Below are 15,318 nucleotides of genomic sequence, written 5' to 3' on the forward strand. Positions count from 1 at the left end.
TATATTAATAATTATAAGTATAATGAGAATTATAATAATAATAAGAATAATAAAAGGAATGATAAGAATAATGAGAATAATAAGAATAATAATAATAAGATTAATAAGAATAATAGGGATAATAAGAATAATAAGAATAATAAGAACAATAATAAGATTAATAGTAAGAATTATACGAATAATAAGAATAAAAAGAATAATAATAAGAATAATAATAAGAATAAGAATAATAATAAGAATATTAAGAATTATAAGCATAATAAGAATAGAAAAAATATTAAGAATAATAATAAGAATCATAACAATAATAAGAATAATAATAAGAATATTAAGAATTATAAGTATAATGAGTATAATAATATTAATAAGAATAATAATAGGAATGAAAAGAATAATAATATTAATAATAATATAATAATAATAATAATAATAATAATAATAATAATAATAATAATAATAATAATAATTATACTGATAATAATAATAATGAGATTAGTAAGAATATTATTAAGATTAATAAGAATAATAAGTTTAATAATAAGCATAATAAGAATAATAAGATTAATAATAAGAATAATAAGAATGATAAGAACAATATAAAGATTAATAAAAAGAATAATAAGAATAATAAGAATAATAAGAATAATAAGAATAATAAGAATAATAAGAATAATAAGAATGAGAATAAGAATAATAATAAGAATATTAAGAATTATATGAATAATAGGAATAATAAATAGAACAATAAGAATAATAATAAGAATATTAAGAAATATAAGAAGAATAGGAATAATAATAAGAATATTAAGTATTATAAGGATAATGAGAGTAATAATAATACTAAGAAGAATAATAGGAATGATAATATTAATAATAAGAATTAGATGTATAATAAGAATAATAATAAGAATAATAAGAATAATAGGAATAATAGGAAAAATAAGATAAATAAGAAGAAGAATAAGATTAATAATAAGAATAATAGAATAATAAGAAGAATAGTAATAGTAATAATAAGAAAAATAAGAACAATACAAGATTAAAGATAAGAATTATACGAATAATAAGAATAATGATAGGAATGAATAGAATAATATTAATAATAATAATAATAATAATAATAATAATAATAATAATAATAATAATAATAATAATAATAATAATGATAGTGATAATAATAGTAATCAGATTAGTAAGAATATTAATAAGAATAATAAGAATAATAAGTATAAAAATAAGAATAATAAGAATAATAATAAGAATACTACGAAAAATAAGAATAATAAGAATATTAATAAGATTAATAATAAGAATATTAAGTTAAACATGGTCAATAATAGGATTAATATAAGAAATATACGATTAATAAGAATAATAAGAATAGTAATGAGAATAATAAGAACAATAAAAATAATATTAAGAATATTAAGAATTATAAGAATAATAAGAATAATAACAAGTATAATAATAATAATAATAAGAATATTAGGAATGATAAGAACACTAAGAAAAATAATAAGAAAAGTAATAAGAATAAGAAGAACAATAAGAATAATAATAAGAATATTAAGAATTATAAGAATAATGAGAATAATATTAATAATAAGAGTAATAATAATAATGATAGGAATAATAATAATTATAATAAGAATAATATTAATATTAATAATAATAATAATATTAAAAATAATAATAATAATAATAATAATAAAAATAATAATAATAATAATTATAATAATAATGATATTAGTAAGAATATTAAGAATTATAAGAATAATAAGAATAATAATAAGAACAATAAGAATAATAAGAAGAATATTAAGAATTATAAGAATAATGAGAACAAAAATAATAATAATAATAATAATAATAATAATAATAATAATAATAATAATAATAATAATAATAATAATAGGATTAATAATACCAATAATAATAAGAATAATAAGAATAATAAGAACAATAAGATTAACAACAAGAATGAAAGAATAATAAGAATGATAAGAATAATATAATAATAAGAATAATAAGAATAATAATGAGAATATTAACACTAATAAGAATGATAATCAGAATATTAAGAATTTTAAGAATAATGAGTATAATAATAAAAAAATTATTATAATAGAAATGAAATGAATATTAATTATAATAATATAATCATAATAATAATAATAATAATAATAATAATAATAATAATATAAATAATAATAATAATAATAATAATAATAATAATATAAATAATAATAATAATAATAATAATGAGAATATTAAGAATAATAAGAATAATAATATGAATAATAAGAATAATAATAAGAATAATAAGAATAATAATATGAATAATAATAATAATTTTAATAATAATAAGAATAATAATAATAATAAGAACTATAAGAAAAATAATAAGTATATTATGAATTATAAGAATAAAAAGAATAATAATATGAAAAATAATTATAATAGTATGAATAATAGGAATGATAATATTAATAATAAGAATTATAAGAATAATAAGAATAATAATAAGAATTATAAGAATAATAAAATAATAAGAACAAAAGTAATAATAATAATAAGAATAATAAGAACATTAATAAGATTAATAATAAGAATATTAAGTTAAATAAGGTCAATAATAGGATTAATAATAAGAAATATACGATTAATAAGAATAATAATAATAATATCAATAATAATAAGAATAATAAGAATAGTATTGAGAATAATAAGAACTATAAGAATAATAATAAGAATATTAAGAATTATAAGAATAATAAGAATAATAACGTGTATAATAATTATAATAATAATAAGAATAATTGGAATGATAAGAATACTAAGAAAAATAATAAGAAAAGTAATTAAAATAAGAAGAACAATAAGAATAATAATAAGAATATTAAGAATTTTAAGAATAATGAGAATAATAATAATATTAAAAATAATAATAATAATGATAGGAATAATAATAATAATCATAATAATATTAATATTAATAATAATAATAATATTAAAAATAATAATAATAATAATAATAATAAAAATAATAATAATAATAATAATAATAATAATAACAATAATAATAATAATAATAGGAATAATAATAACAATAATAATAAGAATAATAAGAAAAATAAGATTAATAAAAATAATAATAAGTTTAAAAATAAGAATAAAAAGAATAATAGGAATAATAAGAATAATATGAATAATAAGAATAATAATAAGAATAATAAGAATAATAATAAGAATAATAAGAATAATATTGAGAATAATAAGAATAATAATAAGAATATTAAGAATTATAGGAATAATAAGAATAATAAGAATAATTCGAATAAAGAGAAGAATAATAATAAGATTAATAAGAATAATAAGAATGATAAGAATAATAATAAGAATAATAAGTACAATAAGAAAATAAGAAGAATAATAAGAATAAGAAGATAAGATTCATAGCAATAATAAGAATAATAAGAATAATAAGAATAATAATAAGAACAATAATAAAAATAAAAAGATTAATAACAATAATAAGAATAATAAGAACAATAAGAATAATAGTAAGAATATTATGAATTATAAGAATAATAAGAATAATAATAAGAATAATAATAAGAATAATAATAAGAATATTAAGAATAAAAAGAATGATTAGAATAATAAGAACAATAAAAACAATAATAAGAATAATAAGAATAATAAAAATAATAAGATTAATAATAAGATTAATAATAAGAATAATAAGAATAATAAGGAAATAATAAGAATAATAATAAGATTAATAAGAATAATAAGAATAATAAGAATAATAATAAGAATAATAAGTACAATAAGAAAATAAGAAGAATAATAAAAATAATACGAACAATAATAAGATTAATATTAAGAATAATAAGAATAATGAGTACAATAAAAAGATAAATAATAAGAATAATTAGAATAATTAGAACAATAATTTTAACAATAAATAATAACAATAATAAGAATAATAAGAATCACTAGAACCATAATAAGATTAATAATAAGAATAATAAGAATAATAAGAACATTAACAAGATTAATAATAAGAATAATAAGAATAATAATAAGTACAATAATAAGAATAAGAAGATAAGATTCATAGCAATAATAAGAATAATAAGAATTATAGGAATAATAAGAATAATAAGAATAATTCGAATAAAAAGAAGAATAATAATAAGATTAATAAGAATAATAATAATAATAATAAGAACAATAAGTGCAATAAGAAAATAAGAAGAATAATAAGAATATTAAAAATAATAAGAACCATAATAAGTTTAATAATAAGAATAATAAGAATAATAAGGTCATTAAATAGATTAATAATAAGAATAATAAGAATAATAATAAGAACAATAATAAAAATAATATGATTAATAACAATAATAAGAAAAATAAGAACAATAAGAATAATAGAAAGAATATTATGAATTATAAAATAATAAGAATAATAAGAGGAATAATAACAGAAATGATAAAAATAATAAGAATATTAATAAGAATATTAATAAGAATACTAAGAATAATAGGAACGATAAGAATAATAAGAATAGTAATTATAATATGAATAAAAATAAGATTAGTAATAGGAATAATAATAATAATAATAATAAGAACAATAATAAGGAAAATAAGAATAATAATAATAAGAAGAACAAAAATGAGATTAATAATAAGAGTAATAATAATAATAATAAGAATAATAATAAGAATAATAATAAGAACAAAAATAAGAATAAGAAGTTTAATGACAATAATAAGAATAATAAGAACAATCAGAGAAATAATAAGAATATTAAGAATTATAAGAAAAATAGGAACAATAATTAAAACAATAAGAATAATATTAAGAATATTATGAATTAAAAGAATAATGATAATAATAATAATAATAAGAATAATAATAGGAATGAAAAGAATAATAAGAATAATAAGAATAATAAGAAAAGTAAGAATAATAATAAGAATAATGAGAGTAATAATAAGAATAATAAGATTATAAAATATAGTAAGAATGATAATAAGAATAATAAGAACAATAATAATAATAATAAGAATAATATGAACAATAAGAATAATAATAAGAAAATTAAGAACTAAAAGAATAATAAGAATAATAATATGATTAAAAACTAGAATAAAAGGAATAATCGGAATAATAAGAATAATAAGATTAATAAGAACAAAATAAAATTAATAATCAGAATTGTACGAATAATAAGAATAATAAGATTAATAATAAGAATAATAATAGGAATGATAAGAATAATAAGAATAATAAGAATAATAATAAGAATAATAAGAACAATAATGAGAATAATAAGATTAATAACAATAATAAGAAAAATAAGAACAATAAGAATAATAGTAATAATATTAAGAATTATAAGAATAATAAGTAGTATAATAAGAACATAAGATAAATAATAAGAATTATAATAAGAATAATAATAAGAATAATAAAAATAATAGGTATAATAAGAATAATAGGAATAATAAAACATTAATAAGATTAGTAGTAAGAATAATAAGAATAATACGAATAATAATAAGAATAATAAGAACAATAAGAATAATAATAAGTATAATAAGAATAATAAGAATAATAAGAACAATAATAAGATTAATAATAATAAAAATAATAATAAGGATATAAGGATATAAATAAGAATAATAAAAATAATAATAATAATAATAAGGATAATAAGAATTGTAATAAGAATAATCAGAATAATAAGAACAATAATAAGATTAATAATAAGAATTAGACTAATAATACGATTAATAAGAAGAATTATACGAGCAATAAGAATTAAAAGAATAATAATAAGAATAATTATAAGAATAATAAGAATAATATTAATAATAATAAGTACAATAAGAATAATGATAAGAATATTAAGAATTATAAGAATAATGAGAATAATAATAATAATAAGAATAATAATAGGAATGATAAGAATAATAAGAATAATAGGAACAATAGGAATAATAAAAATAGTAAGAATAATAAGATCAATCATATGATTAATAATAAGAATTATACGAATCCTAATAAGTATATTTATATGAAGAATAAGATTAATTAGAATCATAAAAACAATCAAATGATTAGTAATAAGAATAATAAGAACAATAATAAGATTAATAATAAGAATTATACGAATAATAAGAATAATAAGAATAATAATAAGAATATTAATAAGAATAATAAGAATAACAATTAGAATAATAAGAATAATAAGAATAATAGGTAAAATCATAACAATAATTATAACAAAAATAATAATAATAATAACAATAATAATAATAATAATAATAATAATATTAATAATAATAATAATAAGAAGAAGAAGAAGAAGAATAAAAATAAGAATAATAATAAGTATAATAGTAAGATTAAAAAGAACAATAAGAATAATAAGAAGAAAATTAAGAATTATAAGAATAATGAGAATAATAATAATTATAATAATAATAATAATAATAGGAATGATAAGAATAATAAGAATAATAACAAGAAAAATAATAAGAATAATAAGAACAATAATAAGATTAATAATTAGAAGTAGACGAATAATAAGATTAATAATAAGAATTATAAGAATAATAATAAGAATAATTATAAGAATAATAAGAACAATAATAAAATTAATGAAAAGAATAATAAGAATAATAAGAACAAAAAAATGATTAATAATAAGTATATTAAGAATAATAAATAAAATAATAAGATTAGTAATAAGAACAATCAAATTATAAGAACAATAATAAGATTAATATTAAGAATAATAAGAATAATGAGAATAATAAGGACAATAATAAGATTAATAATAAGAATTATATGAATAATAAAAATAATAAGAATAATAATAAGAATAATAAGAATAATAATAATAAAAATAATAAGAACAATATTAATAATAATAAGAATAATATGAGCAATAAGTATATTAATAAGAATATCAAGAATTAAAAAAATAATAGGAATATTAATAAGAACATTAAGAATAATAATATGAATAATAAGAATTGTAAGAATAATGAGAATAATAATAATAATAAGAATAATAATAGGAATGATAAGAGTAATAAGAATTATAAAAAATTTAATAATTAGAATAAAAGGAATAATAGGAATAATAAGAATAATAAGATTAATAAGAAGAATAATAATAAGACTAATAAAAATAATAATAAGAATAATAATAAAGAATAGTAAGAATAATAATAAGATTAATAATATGATTAATAAGAACAATAATAATAATAATAAGAATATTAAGAATTATAGGAATAACGAGAATAATAATAATAATAAGAATAATAATAGGAATGATAAGAATAATAAGAATAATAATAATAATATTAATAAGAATAGTAATAGGAATGATAAATATAATAAGGATAATAATAAGAATGTTAATAAGAATAATAATGACAATAATAAGAATTAGACGAATAATAAAATTCATAATAAGAATTATACGAATAATAAGAATTATAAGAAAAATAATAAGAATAATTGTAAGAATAATAAGAACAATAAGAATAATAAGAACAATAATAAGATTAATGATAAGAATAATAAGAATAATAAGAACAATTAAATGATTAATAATGAGAATAATAAGAAAAATAAGAATAATAGGAATAATAAGATTAATAATAACAATAAGAACAATAATATGATTAATAATAAGATTTATACGAATAAAAAGAATAATAAGAATAATAGGAATAAGAAGAATAATAAGACTAATAATAATATTAATAATAAGAATAAAAAAATAATAAGAACAATAATAAGATTAATAATAAGAATTAAACGAACAATAAGACTTAAAAGAAAAAAATAAGAATAATTATAAGAATAATAAGAATAATAATAAGAATAAAAGAACAATCAGAATAATAATAAGAATATTAAGAATTATAAGAATAATGAGAATAATAATAATAATAAGAATAATAATAGGAATGATAAGAATAATAACAATAATAAGAATAATAGGAATAATAAGAATAGTAAGAATAATAAGAAAAATAATAAGGTTAATTATAAGTATTAGATGAATATTAAGATTAATAATAATAATTATACGAATAATAGGAGTTATAAGAATAATTATAAGAATAATAAGAACAATAAGAATAATATTACGAATAATAATAATAATAATAAGAATAATATGAATAATAGGAATAATAAGAATAATAAGAATAATATGTATAATAATAAGAATAATAATAAGTATAATAAGAATAATAAGAATAATAATAAGAATAATAAGAATAATAAGAATAATAAGAATGGTAAGGATAATAATAAGAATAATAAGAACTATAAGAATAATAATAAGAATAATAAGAATAATAAGAACAATTATAAGAATTAGACGAATAATAAAATTAATAATAAGAATTATACGAATAATAAGAATTATAAGAATATTAATAAGAATAATTATTAGAATAATAAGATTAATAAGAATAATAAGAATAATAATAAGAATAATAAGAACAATAAGAATAATAATAAGAATATTAACAATTATAAGAATAATATGAATAATAATAAGGACAATAAGAATAATAATAAGAATATTAAGAATTATAAGAATACTGAGAATAATAAAAATAATAAGAAAATTAATATGAATGATAAGAATAATAAGATTAATAAGAATAATAATAAGAACAATAATAAGAATAATAAGAATACTAATAAGAATAATAAGAATAATACGAATAATAATAAGAATAATAAGAACAATAATAATATTAATAATAAGTATTATATGAATAATAAAAATAAGAAGAAGAATAATAAGAATAATATTAAGAATAACAAGAATAACAATTAGAATAATAAGAACAATAAGAATAATAAGAAGAATATAACGAATTATAAGAATAATGAGAATAATAATAATAATAAGAATAATAATAAGAATAATAATAAGAATAATAATAAGAATAATGAGAATAACAGAAATAATAATAATAATAAGAATAACAAGAATAATAAGAACAACAATAAGATTAATAATAAGAATAATAAGAGTTATAAGAATTATAAAAAGATTAATAATAAGAATAATAAGAATAATAAGAACAATTACAAGATTAATAATAAGAATTAGACGAATAATAAGATTAATAATAAGAATTATAAGAATAATAAGATTAATAAGAATAATAATAAGAATAATAATAAGAATAATAAGAATAATAAGAATAATAAGAAGAATAATAAGAATAATAAGAATAATAAGAAGAATAATAAGAATATTAAGAATTATAAGAATACTGAGAATAATAATAATAATAAGAATAATAATATGAATGATAAGAATAATAAGATTAATAAGAATAATAATAAGAATAATAATAAGAATAATAAGAATAATAAGAATAATAAGAAGAATAATAAGAATAATAAGAATAATAAGAAGAATAATAAGAATAATAAGGACGATATGAATAATAATAAGACTAATAAGAATAATAAGCGTAATACGAATAATAATAAGAATAATAAGAATAATAAGAATAATATTAAGAATATAAAGAATTGGAAGAATAATGAGAATAATAATAATATTAAGAATAATAATAGGAATTATAAGAATAATGAGAATAATAATAATAAGGAGAATAATATCAGGAATGATAAGAATAATAAGAATAATAAGAACAACAATAAGATTAATAATATGAGTAATAAGAATTATAAAAAGATTAATAATAAGAATTATAAGAATAATAATTAGAATAATTACAAGAATTATTAGATTAATAAAAATAATAAGGATAATAATAATTATAATAAGAACAATAAGAATAATAATAAAAATATTAGGATTATAAGAATAATAGGAATAATAATAAGAACAATAAGAGTAATAATAAGAATATTAAGAATTATAAGAATAATGAGAATAATAATAATAATGCGAATAATAATAGGAATGATAAGAATAATAAGAATAATAATAAGGATAATAATAAGATTAATGAGAATAATAGGAATAATTAGAATAATAAGAATAATAAGAATAATGAGAATAATAAGAATAATAAGAAGAATGATAATAGGAATAATAAGAATAATAAGTACGCTAATAATAATAATAACAATAATAGGAATAGTAAGAATAATAAGAATAATAAGAACAGTAATAAGATTAATAATAAGAATAATACGAATAATAAGAATTATAAGAAGAATAATACGAATAATTATAAGAATAATAAGATAGATAAGTATAATAGGAATAGTAATAAGAATAATAAAAACAATAAGAATAATAATAAAAATATTAAGAATTATAAGTATAATAGGAATAATAATAAGAACAATAAGAATAGTAATAAGAATAATAAGAATAATAGGAATAATAAGAACAATAATATGATTAATAATATGAATTATACGAATAATAAGTATAATAAGAATAATAATAAGGATAATAATAAGAATAATAAGAATAATAAGAGTAATAAGAATAATAAGAATGTTAATGAGTATAATAAGAACAATAAGAAAATAATAAGGATATTAAGAATGATAAGAATAAAAAGACTAATAACAAGAATAATAAGAATAATAAGAAGAATAGTAGGAATGATAAGAATATTAAGAATTATAATAATAATGAGAATAATAATAATTATTAGAATAATAATAGGATTGATAAAATTAATAAGAATAATAATAATAAGAATAAGAATAATAGGAATAAAAAGAATAATAAGAATAATAGGTACAATAATAAGATTAAGAGTAAGAATTATACTATTAACAAAAATAGGAAGAATAATAATAAGTATAATAAGAATAATAAGAATAATAAGAATAATAATAAGAACAATAAGAACATTAAGAAAATTAATATGAATAATGATATTAATAAGAATATTAAGAACAATAATAAGATTAATAATAAGAATTATAAGAATAATAAGAACAATAATAAGATTAATAATAAGAATAATAAGAATAATAAGAAAAATAATAGGATTAATAATATGAATAATAAGAATAATAAGAAAAATAATAAGATTAATAATATGAATAATAAGAATAATGAGAACAATAATAAGAATAATAATAATAATAATGATAATAAGAATAATGAGAACAGTAATAAGATTAGTAGTATGAATTATACGAATAATAAGAGTAATAAGAATAATAATAAGAATAATAATAAGAATACTAAGAATAATAAGAATAGTAATGAGAATAATAAGAAAAATAAGAATAATAATAAGAATATTAAGAATTATACGAATAATAATTATATTAAGAATAATAATAAGAATAATAATAAGAATAATAAGAATAATAAGAATGGTAATGAGAATAATTAGAACAATAATAAGAATAATAAGGATATTAAGAATTATAATAATAATAATAATAATAATAATAATAATAATAATAATAATAATAATAATAATAATAATAATGAGAATAATAGGAATGATAAGAAAACTAAGAAAAAAAATAAAGATAATAATAAGAATAATAAGAACCATAAGAATAATAATAAGAATAATAAGATTAATAATTAGCATAATAAGAATAATAAGTACAATAATATGAATAATAATAAGAATAATAATAACGATAATAATAATAATAACAATAATAAGAATAGTAAGAATAATCAGATTAATAAGAACAATAATAAGATTAATAATAAGAATAATACGAATAATAAGAATTATAAGAAGAATAATACGAGTAGTAATAAGAATAATAAGATCAATCAGAATAATAATAAGAACAAAAATAATAATAATAAGAATAATAAGAATAATTGGAATAATAACAATAATAAGAATAATAAGAATAATAATAGTAAGAATATTAAGAATAATAAGAATATTAAGAATAATAAGAATAATAATAAGAATAATAAGAATAATAAGAACAATAAAAATAATAATAAGAATAATAAGAATGGTAATGAGAATAATAAGAACAATAATAATAGTAATATGGATATTAAGAATTATAAGAATAAAAAGAATAATAAAAAGAATAATAATAATAATAATAAGAATAGTTAGAACGATAAGAAATTTAAGTTTCATAATAATAATGAGAATAATAATAATAATAAGAATAATATTAAGAATGATAAAAATAATAAGAATAAAAATAAGAATAATAATAAGAATAATTAGAAAAAGAGGAATATTAAGAATAATAATAAGTATGATAATAAAAAGAATAAGAATATTAAGTATAATAATATGAATAATAATAAGTTTTATAAGAACGATAATAATAATAATAACAATACTAAGAATAGTAAGAATAATATGAATAATAAGAACAATAATAAGATTAATAATTAGAATAATAAGAAAAATAATATAAATATTAATAACAATAATAATTATAATAATAATAATAATAATAAGAAGAAGAAGAAGAAGAAGAAGAATAATAACATTAAGAATAATAATAAGACTAATAATAAGAATAATAATCAGAATATAAAGAATTATAAGAATAATGAGAATAATAATAAAAATAATAAGAATAAAAATAAGAATATTAAGAATAATAAGATAATTAGAACCATAATAAGATTAATAATAAGAATTGCACGAATAATACGAATTATAAGAAGAATAATAAGAATAATAATAAGAATAATAAGAATTGTAAGAATGGTAATGAGAATAAAAAGAACAATAAGAATAATAATATGAATAATGAGAATAATAAGAATATTAAGAACAATAATAAGATTAATAATAAGAATAATAACAATAATAAGAACAATAATAATATGAATAATGAGAATAATAAGAATATTAAGAATAATGAGAACATTAATAAGATTATTAATAACAATTATACGAATAATAAAAATAATAAGAATAATAAGAATAATAAGAATATTAATAAGAATAGTAATAAGAATAATAAAAATAATAACAATAATAAGAATAATATTAATAACAATAAGAACAATAAGAATAATAATGAGAATAATGAGAATAATTATAAGAACAATAAGAATAATATTAAGAACAATAAGAATTATAATAAGAATATTGGGAATTATAAGAATAATGAGAATAATTATAAGAATAATAAGAACAATAATAAGAAAAATAAGATTAATAATAATAATATTAAGAATTATAAGAATAATGAGAATAACAATTATAATAAGAATAATATTAGGAATGATAAGAATAATAAGAGTAATAATAAGAATAATAATAAGAATAATAAGTATAATAGAAATAATAAGAATAATAAGAATAATAAGAACAACAATAAGATTTATAATAAGAATTATAAGAATTATAAATATAAGAAGAATAATAATAGGTATAATAAGAATAATAAGAATAATAATAGGAACTATAAGAATAATAAGAATAATAATATGAATAATGAGAATAATAAGAATATTAAGAACAATAAAAAGATTATTAATAAGAATAATAAGATTAATAATAAGATTAATAATAAGAATAATAAGAATAACAAGAACAATAATAAGATTAATAATAAGAATAATAAGAATAATAAGAATAATAAGAACAGTAATAAGATTAATAATAAGAATTATACGGATAATAAGTGTAAAGAGTATAATAATAAGAATAATAATAAGAATAATAAGAATAATAAGAATAATAAGATTAATAAGAATAATAAGAATAATAAGTATAATAAGTATAATAAGAACAATAATAGGGTTAATAATAAGTATTAGATGAATAATAAGATTAATAATAAGAATTATACGAATAATAGGAGTTATAAGAATAATTATAAGAATAATAAGAACAATAAGAATAATATTAAGAATAATAATAATAATAAGAATAATATGAATAACAGGAATAAAAAGAATGATAAGAATAATATGTATAGTAATAAGAATAATAATAAGTATAATAAGAATAATAAGAATAATAAGAAGAATAATAAGAATAATAATAAGAATAACAAGAATAACAATTAGAATAATAAGAACAATAAGAATAATATTAAGAATATAAAGAATTGTAAGAATAATGAGAATAATAATAATAATAAGAATAATAATAGGAATGATAAGAATAATGAGAATAATAATAATAAGGAGAATAATATTAGGAATGATAAGAATAATAAGAATAATAATAAGAATAATAATAAGAATAATGAGAATAATAGGAATAATAATAATAATAAGAATAATAAGAATAATAAGAACAACAATAAGATTAATAATTAGAGTAATAAGAATTATAGAAAATTTAATAATAAGAATTATAAGAATAATAATTAGAATAATTACAAGAATTATTAGATTAATGAAAATAATAAGGATAATAATAATTATAATAAGAACAATAAGAATAATAATAAAAATATTAGGATTATAAGAATAATAGGAATAATAATAAGAACAATAAGAATAATAATAAGAATATTAAGAATTATAAGAATAATGAGAATAATAATAATAATGCGAATAATAATAGGAATGATAAGAATAATAAGATTCATAATAAGGATAATAATAAGATTAATGAGAATTATAGGAATATTAAGAATAATAAGAATAATAAGAATAATAAGAATAATGAGAATAATAAGAATAATAAGAAGAATGATAATAGGAATAATAAGAATAATAAGAACGCTAATAATAATAATAACAATAATAAGAATAGTAGGAATAATAAGAATAATAAGAACAATAATAAGATTAATAATAAGAATAATACGAATAATAAGAATTATAAGAAGAATAATACGAATAATTATAAGAATAATAAGATAGGTAAGAATAATAGGAATAGTAATAAGAATAATAAAAACAATAAGAATAATAATAAAAATATTAAGAATTATAAGTATAATAGGAATAATAATAAGAACAATAAGAATAGTAATAAGAATAATAAGAATAATAGGAATAATAAGAACAATAATATGATTAATAATAAGAATTATACGAATAATAAGTATAATAAGAATAATAATAAGGATAATAATAAGAATAATAAGAATAATAAGAATAATAAGAATAATAAGAATGTTAATGAGTATAATAAGAACATTAAGAATAATAATAAGGATATTAAGAACGATAAGAATAAAAAGACTAATAACAAGAATAATAAAAATAATAAGAAGAATAGTAGGAATGATAAGAATATTAAGAATTATAATAATAATGAGAATAATAATAATTATTAGAATAATAATAGGATTGATAAAATTAATAAGAATAATAATAATAAGAATAAGAATAA

Source organism: Vespa crabro, chromosome 20, assembly GCF_910589235.1.
Source record: "Vespa crabro chromosome 20, iyVesCrab1.2, whole genome shotgun sequence".
NCBI lineage: Eukaryota > Metazoa > Arthropoda > Insecta > Hymenoptera > Vespidae > Vespa > Vespa crabro.